We start from the raw sequence: 14,964 nt of genomic DNA on the forward strand, positions 1-14,964 counted from the left end.
TAAAAGTCTCCAACTTCAGCGATTTTTGCTATTCGTTCCAGTCACAGGCAGCAGAGAACTGGAATGAAAGGCGGCCAAATGAGGTGTTGGCTTTAGGGATGATCAGTGAGATACACCTGCTGGAGCGCGTGCTACGGATGGGTGTTGCCATTGTGACCAGTGAACTGAGATAAGGCGGAGCTTTACCTAGCATGGACTTGTAGATGACCTGGAGCCAGTGGGTCTGGCGACGAATATGTAGCGAGGGCCAGCCGACTAGAGCATACAAGTCGCAGTGGTGGGTGGTATAAGGTGCTTTAGTGACAAAACGGATGGCACTGTTATAAACTGCATCCAGTTTGCTGAGTAGAGTGTTGGAAGCAATTTTGTAGATGACGTCGCCGAAGTCGAGGATCGGTAGGATAGTCAGTTTTACTAGGGTAAGTTTGGCGGCGTGAGTGAAGGAGGCATTGTTGCGGAATAGAAAGCCGACTCTTGATTTGATTTTCGATTGGAGATGTTTGATATGAGTCTGGAAGGAGAGTTTACAGTCTAGCCAGACACCTAAGTACTTATAGATGTCTACATATTCAAGGTCGGAACCATCCTGGGTGGTGATGCTGGTCAGGCGGGTGTAGGCAGCGAACGGTTGAAAAGCATGCATTTGGTTTTACTAGCGTTTAAGAGCAGTTGGAGGCCACGGAAGGAGTGTTGTATGGCATTGAAGCTCGTTTGGAGGTTAGATAGCACAGTGTCCAAGGACGGGCTGGAAGTATATAGAATGGTGTCGTCTGCGTAGAGGTGGATCAGGGAATCGCCCGCAGCAAGAGCAACATCATTGATATATACAGAGAAAAGAGTCGGCCCGAGGATTGAACCCTGTGGCAACCCCATAGAGACTGCCAGAGGACCGGACAGCATGCCCTCCGATTTGACACACTGAACTCTGTCTGCAAAGTAATTGGTGAACCAGGCAAGGCAGTCATCCGAAAAACCGAGGCTACTGAGTCTGCCGATAAGAATATGGTGATTGACAGAGTCGAAAGCCTTGGCAAGGTCGATGAAGACGGCTGCACAGTACTGTCTTTTATCGATGGTGGTTATGATATCGTTTAGTACCTTGAGCGTGGCTGAGGTGCACCCGTGACCGGCTCGGAAACCAGATTGCACAGCAGAGAAGGTACGTGGGATTCGAGATGGTCAGTGACCTGTTTGTTGACTTGGCTTTCGAAGACCTTAGATAGGCAGGGCAGGATGGATATAGGTCTGTAACAGTTTGGGTCCAGGGTGTCTCCCCCTTTAAAGAGGGGGATGACTGCGGCAGCTTTCCAATCCTTGGGGATCTCAGACGATATATGAAAGAGAGATTGAACAGGCTGGTAATAGGGGTTGCGACAATGGCGGCGGATAGTTTCAGAAATAGAGGGTCCAGATTGTCAAGCCCAGCTGATTTGTACGAGTCCAGGTTTTGCAGCTCTTTCAGAACATCTGCTATCTGGATTTGGGTAAAGGAGAACCTGGAGAGGCTTGGGCGAGGAGCTGCGGGGGGGGAGGAGCTGTTGGCCGAGGTTGAAGTAGCCAGGCGGAAGGCATGGCCAGCCGTTGAGAAATGTTTGTTGAAGTTTTCGATAATCATGGATTTATCGGTGGTGACCGTGTTACCTAGCCTCAGTGCAGTGGGCAGCTGGGAGGAGGTGCTCTTGTTCTCCATGGACTTCACAGTGTCCCAGAACTTTTTGGAGTTGGAGCTACAGGATGCAAACTTCTGCCTGAAGAAGCTGGCCTTAGCTTTCCTGACTGACTGCGTGTATTGGTTCCTGACTTCCCTGAACAGTTGCATATCGCGGGGACTATTCGATGCTATTGCAGTCCGCCACAGGATATTTTTGTGCTGGTCGAGGGCAGTCAGGTCTGGAGTGAACCATGGGCTATATCTGTTCTTAGTTCTGCATTTTTTGAACGGAGCATGCTTATCTAAAATGGTGAGGAAGTTACTTTTAAAGAATGACCAGGCATCCTCAACTGACAGGATGAGGTCAATGTCCTTCCAGGATACCCGGGCCAGGTCGATTAGAAAGGCCTGCTCACAGAAGTGTTTTAGGGAGCGTTTGACAGTGATGAGGAGTGGTCGTTTGACTGCGGATCCGTAGCGGATACAGGCAATGAGGCAGTGATCGCTGAGATCCTGGTTGAAGACAGCAGAGGTGTATTTGGAGGGCCAGTTGGTCAGGATGACGTCTATGAGGGTGCCCTTGTTTACAGATTTAGGGTTGTACCTGGTGGGTTCCTTGATGATTTGTGTGAGATTGAGGGCATCTAGCTTAGATTATAGGACTGCCGGGGTGTTAGGCATATCCCAGTTTAGGTCGCCTAACAGAACAAACTCTGAAGCTAGTTGGGGGACGATCAATTCACAAATGGTGTCCAGGGCACAGCTGGGAGCTGAGGGGGGTCGGTAGCAGGCAGCAACAGTCAGAGACTTATTTCTGGAGAGAGTAATTTTCAAAATTAGTAGTTCGAACTGTTTGGGTATGGACCTGGAAAGTATGACAATACTTTGCAGGCTAGCTCCTCCCCCTTTGGCAGTTCTATCTTGACGGAAAATGTTATAGTTGGGTATGGAAATCTCAGAATTTTTGGTGGCCTTCCTGAGCCAGGATTCAGACACGGCAAGGACATCAGGGTTAGCAGAGTGTGCTAAAGCAGTGAGTAAAACAAACTTTGGGAGGAGGCTTCTGATGTTGACATGCATGAAACCAAGGCTTTTTCTATCACAGAAGTCAACAAATGAGGGTGCCTGGGGACATGCAGGGCCTCGGTTTACCTCCACATCACCTGCGGAACAGAGGAGGAGTAGAATGAGGGTGCGGCTAAAGGCTGTCAAAACTGGTCGCCTAGAGCGTTGGGGACAGAGAATAAAAGGAGCAGATTTCTGGGCATGGTAGAATATATTCAGGGCATAATGCGCCGACAGGGGTATGGTGGGGTGCGGGTGCAGCGGATGTAAGCCCAGGCACTGGGTGATGATGAGAGAGGTTGTATCTCTGGACATGCTGGTTGTAATGTGTGAGGTCACCGCATGTGTGGGAGGTGGGACAAAAGAGGTATCGGGTATGAAGAGTGGAACTAGGGGCTCCATTGTAAACTAAAACAATTATAACTAACCTGAACAACAAGATACAAGGCATATTGACATTTGAGAGAGACATACAGCGAGGCATACAGTAATCACAGGTGTTGAATTGGGAGAGCTAGCTAAAACAGTAGGTGAGACAACAACAGCTAATCAGCTAGCACAACAACAGCAGGTAAAATGGCGATGACTAGTCTGGGAGGATCGGATTAACTACACACAGAGCCTGAGTGCGGCTGGGGCCGAAAGATAAAACATAAACAAGCAGAATGGAGTACCGTGATTAGTGGACAGTCCAGCATGCATTAGCTATGTAGCCAAGTGATCAGTGTCCAGGGGGCAGCGGTGGATGGGGCAGGGAAGCTGGACTGGCGAGTACAATGACTAAATAGCTTGTAGCTAGTTAGCTGGTTAGCTTCTGGGGGTTCTTGAGTGTGTTCTAAAAATTAAAAATAATAGCGATTCCGTATCACATTGGGTGAGGCAGGTTACCGGAAGGTATAAACAAATTAAAAATCGAAAAGAGATAGAAAGTAAATATGGGTCCAGTGAGTGTTTGGGACGCGGCGATTCAGACGGTTAGCAGGCCTGTGCTAACAAGCTAACAGTTAGTAGACCGGGGCTAAACAAGGTAGCAGTTAGCGGACCGAGGCTAAACAAGCTAGCAGTTAGCAGGCCGAATTAGCAAGCAAGGAGATAGCAAGGGCTAGAAAGTTAGCCTTTGGGGGGGGCGTCGCGATGGGGTGAGTCTGTTAATGCCTCTTCATGCGGTGACATCGATAGCCCGGTCGTGGGTCCAGATATTGTAGCCCAGGAGTATGCTTCGGTGGTAGCACAGGAGCTCTGGCCAGGCTAGCTTCAAGCTAAGTGGGTGGAAACGCTAGCCAGGAGTAATCATCCGGGGTTGCGATTAGCTAGTTGTGAAGATCCACTTGAAAATGTTCCGTTTGCGGTGGGAATCCGGTGGGAATCCGGGGATAAAAAATTATAATAGGTCCGTTATGCTCTGGATAGAGTCGCGTTGTTCGAACTGGCGAGAGCTTTCCGAGCTAAAGGTTAGCTGATGACCGGTTAGCTGAAGACCGCTAGCAATGGTTTGCTGACTAATAGCTGGTAGTTAGCTGGCTAGCTTCAGTTGAGGGGATCCGGATCCAAAGTAAATATAAATACTTCAGAAAAAAATAGCAACATTGGGTGAGGCGGGTTGCAGGAGAGTATTTGGAAGTTGCGTTTTAGCAAAATGTTTTAAAAGATATGCGAAGAAAAATATGTTATTTTTTTTATATTTTTTAAACGATATATACAAGGGACATGACACGACAAGACGTCCGACTGCTACGCCATCTTGGGTTTAAGGTAAGGGGTAGGGACATATTGATATTTACATAATGGTTACCTACCGGAACATGGAGTAGGGTCATGCCTTTTCAATTTCAGCCAAGGGGAGGGTTTAGTATTTTTTTTAAATCTAGTCCAGGGGAGGGTGATGAAATTTCTATATTTAAACAGAATTTTAGAAGTGTTAGCAAATGTATTAAAATTTAAAAAGAGAAATAACATAAGTATTCAGACCCTTTGCTACAATATGAGACTCAAAATTGAGCTCAGGTGCAACTTGTTTCCATTGATCAGCCTTGAGATGTTTCTACAACTTGATTGGAGTCCACTTGTGGTGAATTAAATTGACTGGACATGATTTGGGAAGAAACACACCTGTCTATATAAGGTCCCACAGTTGACAGTGCATGTCAGAGCAAAAACTATACCATGAAGTCCAAGTAATTGTTTGTAGATTTTCAAGATAAAATTGTTATAAGGCATACATCTGGGGAAGGGTATAAAACAAATATTCCTAGATTGTTGACAGTTTCAAAAAGCCCAGTGGTCTCCATCAACTGTCTATACAAGGTCTCACAGTTAACAATGAGTCATTAGTAAAAACAAAACAAGCCATAAGGTTGAAGGAATTATCCGTAGAGCTCTGAGACAGGATTGTGTCGAGGCACAGATCTGGGTGCCAAACAATTTCTGCAGCATTGAAGGTCCCCAAGAACACACTGGCCTCCATCATTCTTAAATGGTGTTTGGAATCACCAAGATCATCTTAGAACTCGCCACCCGGCCAAACTGAGCAATCGGGGGAAAAGGGCCATTGTCTGGGAGGTGACCAAGAACCCGATGGTCACTCTGACAGAGCTGCAAAGTTCCTCTGTGGAGATGGGACAACCTTCCAGAAGAACAACCATCTCTGCAGCACTCCACCAATCAGGCCTTTATGGTAGAGTGGGCAGACGGAAGCCACCCCCCAGTAAGACATGACAGCCCGCTTGGAGTTTACCAAAAGGCACCTCCTAAAGGACTCTCAGACCATGAGAAACTCTTTGGCCTAATGCCAAGCATCACGTCTGGAGGAAACCTGGCAGCATCCCTACGGTGAAGCATGGTGGTGGCAACATCATGCCGTGGGGATGTTTTTCAGTGGCAGGGACTGGAAGACTAGTCAGGATCGAGGGAAAGATGAACGGACCAAAGTACAGAGAGATCCTTGATGAAGTCCTGAACGCTCTGGAGCAGGTTCTCAGACTGGGGTGAAGGTTCACCTTCCAACAGGACAACGACCCTAAGCACACAATACAGGAGTGCCTTCGGGATAAGTCTCTGAATTTCCTTGAGTGGCCCAGTCAGAGCCTGGACTTGAACCCAATCGAACATCTCTGGAGAGATCAGAAAATAGATGTGCAGCAATTCAACCTGACAGAGCCGGAGAGGATCTGCAGAGAAGAATGGGAGAAACTCCCCAAATACAGCTTGAAGTTTGGCACACCCAAGAACACTCAAGGTTCTAATCTCTGCCAAAGGTGCTTCAGCAAAGTACTTATTAAATGTTCTGATGTCATATTTCTGTTTAAAAAAACATTTTTGCTTTGTCATTATGAAGGTATTGTGTAGTTTGATGAGAAAAGTAAAACAGAAAGGCTGCAACGTAACAAAATGTGGAGAAAGTCAAGGGGTCTGAATAATTCCCAAATGCACTGTATACTGATGCCACCCCTCATCTCTGATTCTCCGCTGTGCATGAAATATCAATTGCGCCTATAAGCTATTTAGTATGATCTCAATCAAATGATACATAACCTACAGGCTATAGGCTACGAAGTGCATGTTCGGAGAAGCACAGATCAAGTTATATTCCTAAAACCAGCTGTCGGGATGGTGTAAATAAAACTAGGCTGCATTACACACCGCATTGGATATTCCAACCCTGAGCCCAGCATGCTCTGGTCTTGCTGCACATTTTTTGGTGTGCTTCTTAAGCAATTGCTGTGCTGGGTAGGGCGACGGGGTTAGTTCAGGAGGAGTCAAAAGTTTACTCAGAATTTCTTGTTGTCGATTAGATCTAGTCCCAAAAATGCGTGTGGACTAGCCTATATTCTATTCAGTCTGAGAAGGAGAGCGCGAAGATGAGAAGCTTGCTAATACTATAATTGAATTGATTAAAAACAATATGTTTCCTGCCAATGATGTATTTATCTGATTTAATTATTTGCAAACAGGGACAGTTTCGTTGCAAACAAGACACACTGATTTGGAATTAGAGAAATATATGATAAGATGGACAAATGCACTTCTCTGTCCATTCTTAGCCCCTAATTCCAGTAATTTGTTTGTGCTAATATGTAAAATTACACAGAGTTGCATAAAATGTTTATAAAAGGCATTTTTTTCTTGTACCTGCAAATACGATGATAGATTCATGCCATGCTTTTACTAAAACGCAGCAAAAAAAACCATCCAATTTTCAGGACCCTGTTTTTCAAAGATAATTAGTAAAAATCCAAATAACTTCATTCATTGTAAATGGTTTAAACACTGGTTCCCATGCTTGTTCAATGAACCATAAACAATTAATGAACATGCACCTGTGGAATGGTCGTTAAGACACTAACAGCTTACAGACAGTAGGCAATTAAGGTCACAGTGAAAACCTAGGACACCAAAAAGGCCTTTCTACTGACTCTGAAAAACACCAAAATAAAGATGCCCAGGGTCCTTGCTCATCTGCGTGAATGAGCCTTAGGCATGCTGCAAGGAGGCATGAGGACTGCAGATGTGGCCAGGGCAATAAATTGCAATGTCCATACTGTGAGACGCCTAACACAGCGCTACAGGGAGACAGGCTGACTGTCCTCGCAGTGGCAGACCACGTGTAACAACAGCTGCACAGTATCGGTACATCCGATACTAGGGCCATTACCCCAGAACTGTTCTGCAAACCCACAATCTTCTGGCCCGCAGCGCTGTGCATCACAATTCCTGTGTCGCCCTTCAATGATGACAGGACGAAGAACAGTTTCAAAAACTGCATATCTAAGGCTCTGGTCTGTCCAAGAAGTGAGGGTAAACAGTAGTCATGTTCTCTACTATCCACTTTGTTTTAACTATTATTTTGGGTATACTGTAGGGGAGGGTCACTTGTTTTTTTTCAATCGTTCAGGGAGGGCTTAGGTAAAGTATATTTTTCTGAAGGGAGGGCCATCCATTTTCACTTCAGAGAGGTCCGATGTAACCCTTATTTCAGTCCCTTAGGCATAATATAATCAGAGTGGTTAGGGTTATGTTTAAAATATTTTAAGAAGATAAATGTTGAAATAGGTGGGGTTTAGCCATAATAATTATTACTCTGTGGCTGTGTTAAGTAGTGATGATTATACAGATGTAAAATATTGCCATTCGGAGAGCAAGATTTTTGGGTGCAAAAGGAGAAATCCATGTGGGAATGCAGTTTATTTGTGAGAGTAACTTCTGAGTCTTGTAGTAAGTATATCTGCAAAACAAAACAAAAATCTCTGCTCTCTAATTAATATTTTGGTGCAACAATGATGTTCTGCTCGCTCAAAGTCACACTTGCATCTCAAATTTAATTTGCGCGTGCTGCAGCCCTCGATCACATTCTGCTCTCTCGATTGGTCTGTGCGCTCGCCGCACTCATCTTCTGCTCGCGGGACCCATCCTCTGTGCTCTCGAATCAGCGTTTGCTTGCTCAATGTTTCATCTTGCTCGACAGCACCATCTCGCACGCAATGGACTTTAGGAGGCTGATTTTACAGCATAAGAGATTTGTAAATTTGGCCTTGCTTTGTTCAGGCTGTTTCTTTCTGGGGGGGGGGGGGGGGGGGGGGGGGGGGGCTTGCCATTAGCCTGCCAACACACAAACTAACTGCTTTATTCCAAGCACAGGAACCCATCTGATCAATTAAATGGAAAGTTAGTCTGACTGCCTAGTCATAGTACACTACTTTAGACTAGGGTCCATAAGGCTCTGGTCAAAAGTAGTGCTCAATGTTGGGAATATAGTGCCATTTGGGATGCACACTTTGATTACTAATGTAGGCTTGCCATTGTAAAACCATAGAGTTCCTGTATTAATAACAAGCATTCAATTTCAACCATCTGTCATGGTGAAGTCCAGGTTGAGTATGCATTCAAAATGCCACAAATCCATCTATTTTATTTATGCACAGCAATTATGCTGTCAGGTTGAAGGGAATACCATAGGTCTATTTCAGTGCAAAGCTCTTTCTAGAGTTGCTTGATTAGATGAGAAACGTCCAGAAGTACACTAAATGGTAAAAAAATTGTGGACACCTGCTTGTCGAATATCTCATTCCAAAATCATTGTCATTAATATGGAGTTGGTCCCCCCTTTTCTGCTACAACAGCATCCACTCTTCTGGGAAGACTTTCCACTACATGCTGGAATATTGCTGCGGGGACTTGCTTCCATTGCTACAAGCGCATTAGTGAGGTCAGGCACTGATGTTGGTCTGACTCGGAGTCGGCGTTCCAATTCATCCCAAAAGGTGTTTGATGGGGTTGAGGTCAGGGCTCTGTGCAGGCCAGTCAAGTTCTTCCACACCGATCTCGACAAACTATTTCTGTATGGACCTCGCTTTGTGCACGTGGCATTGTAATGCTGAAACAGGAAAGGGCGTTCCCCAAACCATACCCCGTTCAAACTCACTTAATCACAGAATAGTTTAGCATGTCTTTGTATGCTGTAGCTTTAAGATGACCCTTCACTGGAACTAAGGGACCTAGCCCAACCATGAAAAACAGCCCCGGAACATTATTCCTCCACCAAACTTTACAGTTGGCACTGCATTGGGGCAGGTCGTGTTTTCCTGGCATCTGCCATAAACCCAGGTTCTTCCGTCGGACTGCCAGATGGTGAAGTGTGATTCATCACTCCAGAGAACGCATTTCCACTGTGATCTTAAGCTTATGTGCGGCTTCTTGGCCATGGAAAGCCATTTCATGAAGCTCCGGTGATTCCATTTTGTGGCTGAGCCGTTGTTACTCCTAGACATTTCCACCTCACAATAACAGTTCTTACAGTTGACCGGGCCAGCTCTAGCAGGGCAGAAATTTGACGAACTGACTTGTTGGAAAGGTGGCATCCTATGACGGCGGCACGTTGAATGTCACTGAACTCTTCAGTATGGGCCATTCTTCTGCCAATGTTTGTCTATGAAGATTGCATGGCTGTGTGCTCAGTTTTATACACCTGTCAGCAACGGGTGTGGCTGAAATAGCCGAATCCACTAATTTGAAGGGGGTCTACAATTTATATAGAGAAACAGAAAGCTCTGAGAATATACCCATCAATCATCCTCAGTGTGTCTTGCTGTACAGTATATCTGCAATTTCTGAGTGGTGTGGACCTGAGCCAGTGTTGGCGAGTAGCTCTATTTCACGCTCAGGAAGAAGACAGATGTGCCATGATGGAGTAGAATTCTCAGGGTCTTTACTCTCACGGCTGCCAGCGTTGTTAGAGGGCAGAGAGAGAGCCATTTATGCCACGGCCAATCACGACAGAGATGGGCAACAGGATATTACAGCTCTAACAGGAAGTAATTGGAGGGAGTGGATTACAGACTTCCCTCAGAAAGAATTCACCGTTGACCTTAATAATAAACTCCCTGTTTGGGGGCAAGACAGTAAATCAATTTTTCAGTGGACTGGGCAATGAGGAATCAACGTCTGGTAAATGGGTCAAACGGTATGTTGTTGTCTGCAAGTGAAGCTGTGCAAGAGAAAGCTTGTTGTATCGGCAGTTTAGCATAGATATCCTTTAATGCATGCTAAAGGACAATTCTGCATTAATTAGGCAGCGGTGACAGATTTGCCCCTATGTTTTTTTATAGAGGAATGCAAAAATAGCACACAGTCCATATGGCCTCCCTTGAGCAGCCTGTTAACCACACAAACACTCTCTTCTTAGCCAATTTCAGCCATCAAGCGTGCCACTTTACATTTTCTGTACAGTTGAGATGATCCAGCGAAGGACAAACAACTCCATTTTAGTTGCATTGCACTTTGTTATGTTCTCTGTACATTTGAGTGTACCCAGAGAAGGACATAGCAACTACATTTTTGTCACATTGCATAGGACATCATTAGGCCCCTATAAAATTGGAGAACATTTCCAGATTCACGGAATCCAGAAATTAAAAACGCAATTCAATAATATTCAAAAATGTGTTGAACTTAGTAGAACATTCATGAATTTGCCAAACATTATCATAAGACATTAACAAAATGCATCAGTGACTCAGTGAAATATTTTGTTCTCCCCCTAAACAAGGCAGTTAACCCACTGTTCCCAGGTAGACTGTCATTGTAAATAAGCATTTGTTCTTAACTGATTTGCCTTAATTAAGCAAATGTAAACAGGAAGGCCCCCTGTCTGTTTGTCTCCCACCTTGTGTAGCCATTAGCATTGGTGTTAATGTAATGACAACCCTCTTCCAGTAAATGGAAAGGCTTTCCAAAAAACCTTCTCAATTTTGCCAGAATGATATCATGGTTATTTGCATCAATCCAGTGGCCATTTGTTTTGCAAACTTTGCAATCACATGAGTGCTACAGAAACATTGCTAACCAAACAATGGTCACTGGCTGGTGCACTCTTGCAATTAAAGGGTAACTACAGAGAAAAATCGAATGTAAATTTTTTTACTTACAACATCCAATTTTGTGATTTTTGAAAGCGAAAACCTAAAAAAATAGAAAAACATGAACCTGGATGAACAAAACAGAGAACTAAATACAAAAAAAATGATATGTCAGCTCATATTTATTGCAGTGCTTCTGACAAACTGTATATTTGAATCTTCATCCTTCTCAATGTCTCAGTCATAAACATCTACTAAAAGCCATCTTTTTGTTGAGCAGTACATCCATCAAATGACTGACGCGGTAGTACACTGACAATCAAAATAAGTGTTTTAAAAGCGTTACAGTGGGCATAGAGAAGACGAGCGAGCTGATCACTGACTACAGAAAATGGAGAGCCGAGAGCGGGTTGAGAGCTTCAAGTTCCTCGGTGCCCACATCACTAAGGATCTATCATGGTCTTAACACACCAATACAGTCGTGAAGAGGGCATGACCACGCCTCTTCCCCCTCAGGCTGAAAATATTTGTCAGATCCTCAAAAAGTTCTACAGCTGCACCATTGAGAGCATCTTGACCGTCTGCATCACCGCTTGGTATGGCATCTGCTTTGCATCCGAATGAGGGTAATGCACCACAGAGGGTAAAGCGGAAGGCCCAGTACATCACGGGGCCCATGCTCCCTACCATCCAGGACCTCTATACCAGGCGATGTCTGTGGAAGGCCCTAAAAATTGTCAAAGATTCCAGCCACCCAAGTCATAGACTGTTCCCTTTGATAATGATGCACAAAGTCTAGAACCAACAGGACCCTGAACAGATTCTACCACCAAGCCATAAGACTGCTAAATAGTTAGTCCTGGTAGCTATTTGGTTAACTTTACCTTTCTGCATTGAACCTTTTCACACAAACCTTTTTGACTAATCATATACGCTTCTGCCACGGTTGTATGTACATACAGTTGAAGTTGGAAGTTTACATATACCTTAGCCAAATAAATTTAAACTCAATTTTTCACAAGTCCTGACATTTAATCTTAGTACATTCCCCGTCTTAGGTCAGTTAGGATCACTGCTTTAATTTAAGAATGTGAAATGTCAGAATAATAGTTGAGAGTGATTTATTTCAGCCTATATTTCTTTCACCACATTCCCAGTGGGTCAGAAATTTACACACACTCAGTTAGTATTTGGTAGCATTGCCTTTAAATTTAACTTCCACAGGCTTCCCACAATACGTTGGGTGAATTTGGCCCATTCCTCCTGACAGAGCTGATGTACTGTAACTGAGTCAGGTTTGTAGGCCTCCTTGCTCGCACACACTTTTTCAGTTCTGCCCACAAATTTTCTACAGGATTGAGGTCAGGGCTTTGTGATGGCCACTCCAATACCTTGACTTTGTTGTCCTTAGGCCATTTTGCCACAACTTTGGAAGTATGCTTGGGGTCATTGTCCATTTGGAAGACCCATTTGTGACCAAGCTTTAACTTCCTGATTGATGTCTTGAGATGTTGCTTCAATATATCCACATAATTTCCCTGCCTCATGATGCCATCTATTTTGTGAAGTGCACCAGTCCCTCCTGCAGCAAAACACCCCCAAAACTTGATGCTGCCACCCCTGTGCTTCACAGTTGGGATGGCGTTCTACGGCTTGCAAGCATCCCCATTTTTCCTCCATTCATAACATAACGATGGTCATTATGGCCAAACAGTTAAATTTTTGTTTCATCAGACCAGAGGACATTTCTCCAAAAAATACGATCTTTGTTTCCATGTGCAGATGCAAACCGTAGTCTGGCTTTTTAATGGTGGTTTTGAGCAGTGGCTTCTTCCTTGCTGAGCGGCCTTTCAGGTTATGTCGATATAGGACTCGCTTTACTGCGGAGATCGATACTTTTGTACCGGTTTCCTCCAGCATCTTCACAAGGTCCTTTGCTGTTGTTCTGGGATTGATTTGTGCTTTTCACACCAAAGTACATTCATCTCTAGGAAACAGAACGTTTCTCCTGCCTGAGTGGTATGACGGCTGCGTGGTCCCATGGTGTTTACTTGTGTACTATTGTTTGTACAGATGAACGTGGTACCTTCAGGCGTTTGGAAATGCCCCCAAGTATGAACTTGGCTTTTTTCAAAATAAATATTCTGAGGTCTTGGCTGATTTCTTTTGATTTTCCCATGATGTCAAGCAAAGAGGCACTGAGTTTGAAGTTAGGCCTTGCAATACATCCACAGGTATACCTCCAATTGACTCAAATTATGTCAATTAGCCTATCAGAAGCTTCTAAAGCCATGACATCATTTTCTGGAATTTTCCAAGCTGTTTAAAGGCACAGTCAACTTAGTGTATGTAAACTTCTGACCCACTGGAACTGTGATACAGTGAATTATAAGTGAAATAATCTGTCTGTAAACAATTGTTGGAAAAATTACTTGTGTTATCCACAAAGTAGATGTCCTAACCGACTTGCCAAAACTATAGTTTGTTAACAAGAAATGTGTGGAGTGGTTGAAAAACAAGTTTTAATGACTCCAACCTAAGTGTATGTAAACTTGGCCACCTGGCCATGCTGCTGCTCCAGTTTCAACTGTTCTGCCTTATTATTATTCGACCATGCTGGTCATTTATGAACATTGAACATCTTGACCATGTTCTGTTATAATCTCCACCCGGCACAGCCAGAAGAGGACTGGCCACCCCACATAGCCTGGTTCCTCTCTAGGTTTCTTCCTAGGTATTGGCCTTTCTAGGGAGTTTTTCCTAGCCACCGTGCTTCTACACCTGCATTGCTTGCTGTTTGGGGTTTTAGGCTGGGTTTCTGTACAGCACTTTGAGAAATCAGCTGATGTACAAAGGGCTATATAAATACATTTGATTTGATTTGATTTGATTTAAACTTCCGACTTCAACTGTATCTACCACAATTACCTTGTACCTTGGTCTGAGAGTCCTTTAGGTGCCTTTTGGCAAACTCCAAGTGGGCTGTCATGTGGCTTTTACTGATGAGTGGCTTCCTTCTGTCCACTCTACCATAAATGCTGGATTGGTGAAGTGATGCGAAGATGGTTGTCCTTCTGGAAGGTTCTCCCATCTTCACAGAATAACTCTGGAGCTCTGTTAGAGTGACCATTGGGTTCTTGGTCACCTCCCTGATCTTGGCCCTTTTCCCCTGATTGTTCTGCTTGTTCGGGTGGCTAGCTCTCGGAAGAGCCTTTGGTGGTTCCAAAGGTCTTCCATTTAAGAACGATGGAGGCCACTGTGTTCTTGGTTACCTTCAATGCTACAGATATGTTTTGGTACCCTTCCCCAGATCTGTGCCTCAACATAATCCTGTCTCGGAGCTCTACGGCCAATTCTTTAGACCTCAAGGCTTTGTTTTTGCTCTGCCATGCACTGTCAACTGTGTGACATTATATAGACAGTTGTGTGCCTTTCCAAATCATGTCCAATGAATTTAATTTACCATAGGTGGACTCCAATCAAGTTGTAGAAACATCTCAATGGATGATCAATGGAAACAGGATGCACATGACATCAATTTCGAGTCTCATAGCCAAGGGTCTAAATACCTATGTAAATAAGGTGTCTGTTTGTTTTTTTTATATATTTGCTAAATATTCTAAAAACCTATTTTCGCTTTGTCATTATGGGTTATTGTGTGTAGATTGATGAGGCAAAAAAAGATTTAATCAATTTCGAATAATACTGTAACGTAACAAAATGTGGAAAAAGTCAAGTGGTCTGAGTACTTTCTGAATGCACTGTATTCCATTCCAGCCATTACAATGAGCCTGTCATCCTACAGCTCCTCCCACCAGCCTCCTATGATATACTGATATGCCTATTAATGAGGTATTCAATATACAGTATATGGTTAGCAGGCGAGTCCTAACATGG

At 44.1% G+C, this 14,964-nt stretch overlaps 1 protein-coding gene across 4 annotated transcripts in view; it reads left to right on the forward strand.

Annotated features, from left to right (window-relative positions):
• The window catches only part of LOC109890760 (receptor-type tyrosine-protein phosphatase T-like), a 484,190-nt gene that overhangs the window by 395,918 nt on the left and 73,308 nt on the right, over positions 1–14,964 (forward strand). The window lies entirely within an intron of this gene.

This window comes from Oncorhynchus kisutch, linkage group LG5 (assembly GCF_002021735.2).
Source record: "Oncorhynchus kisutch isolate 150728-3 linkage group LG5, Okis_V2, whole genome shotgun sequence".
In the NCBI taxonomy this organism is placed as follows: domain Eukaryota; kingdom Metazoa; phylum Chordata; class Actinopteri; order Salmoniformes; family Salmonidae; genus Oncorhynchus; species Oncorhynchus kisutch.